We start from the raw sequence: 1600 nt of genomic DNA on the forward strand, positions 1-1600 counted from the left end.
ACCATTGTGCCTCTGCCTGATGCAGCCACTGGGTCAACCACCCCCTTGGGAACACTCCTCTTTTGGCTGCCTCTCCACTTCCAACTCATAGTGGTCCTTTATGGAGTTTCTGAAGGAGCTCCCATGGCAGAGTGGACCACACAACGGGATGCTAACCACAAGGTCAGCGGTTCAAACCCACCAGTCACTCTGCAAGAGAAAGATTCAACTTTCTGCTTTCATGAAGATTCACGGCCTCAGAAATCCACATGGCAGTTCTACTCTGCCCTGAAGGATTGCTAGGAGCCAACGTCAACTCCATGGTGTGGGACTTGGGGGACAGGGTTTACAAGGCTGTAACTTTTATAAGAGCAAGACGTCTCCTCTTTCTCTGGCAAAGGGGCTGGTGGATTTGAACCACCAACCTGGCAGTTAACAGCCCGGTGCAGCCCACAGCACCACAGGGAGTGGGGAGGTGGGGGTGGTGTGGGGGGGAGGAAAGCTGACAGAATACTTCTGAAGATCACAACCCAGGCACTCTGGTTCCCGAACACAACTGAGAGTCCAGCATAACAGTGTAGACCGTTCCCCCTGGGAAAACCTTTTTGCCACCATCTCAACCAAACTTTGCCACCACATCAATCCGACTAAATCCAAATCCCCTGCCACCGAGGCAGTTAGAATTCACAGTGACCCCAATAAGGTTTCTAAGATTGCTAATCTTTCTGGGCACTAATGGGATAGTCCGTATCTTTCTCTCAAGGAGGTGGGTTTGAACCATCAACCTTATGATAAGTAGCCCAATGCTGCCCCGATGGTGCCACCAGGACTCCTGGCCACATCAGCAGGGCTCCAGATTAATAACAGTGGTAACTCCTGAGAGAGCAGCAAGACAGACTGTGGGAGGCTCCTAGGGGAGCCCAAAGAGAACAAGGGAGCCAAGGGGGAGGGGGTGACGAGAAAGTTCTGGCCTCTGAAGATACAGAAAATAGCTTCCAGTCAGAGTCACATCAAATCGTGCTGAAAGCTTGATTGTCTCACATCCTATTAGGTAGATTACGTCCAGCTTTCCACAAAAAATAACAAGACATGCTAAAAGATAACAAACAAACAGCACAAAATAACACAGCCTGGGAATACAAACAAGTATCACAACCAGACTCAGGTAGGACATCGATTTTGGAATCTTCATAGCCAGAAATCGAAATGGCTGTCACTAAGATGGCGTAGTGTTACACAGTGGGCGCCTGAGCACAAGGTCAGCAGTTCAAAATCACCAGCTGCTCCACGGGAGAGAGATGAGGCTTTCTACGTCTCTAAAGAGTCACAGTCTCAGAAACCCACCGGGCAGTTTCTACCCTGTCCTGTGGGGTCACAGTGGGTTAGAATGAACTCCATGTCAGGGAGCTTTATCATTAATCTACTGTGGGTGCTAGTGGGGAACATGGGCAACACGCAAGAAAGATTATCAGGAGAAGCGGAGGGATGGGAACTCCAAGAATCAAAAGTAAATGATAGAAATCAAAAACCTTTGGTGCCTTTGATGAGCACCCCTGTAGACGGGATGTGGCGGAGAGAAGAACCAATGAGCTCAAAGATACATCAAGAGAGACTTCCACGA

Source organism: Echinops telfairi, unplaced genomic scaffold (assembly GCF_000313985.2).
Source record: "Echinops telfairi isolate 266 unplaced genomic scaffold, ASM31398v2 ScPeMD7_3;HRSCAF=10, whole genome shotgun sequence".
NCBI lineage: Eukaryota > Metazoa > Chordata > Mammalia > Afrosoricida > Tenrecidae > Echinops > Echinops telfairi.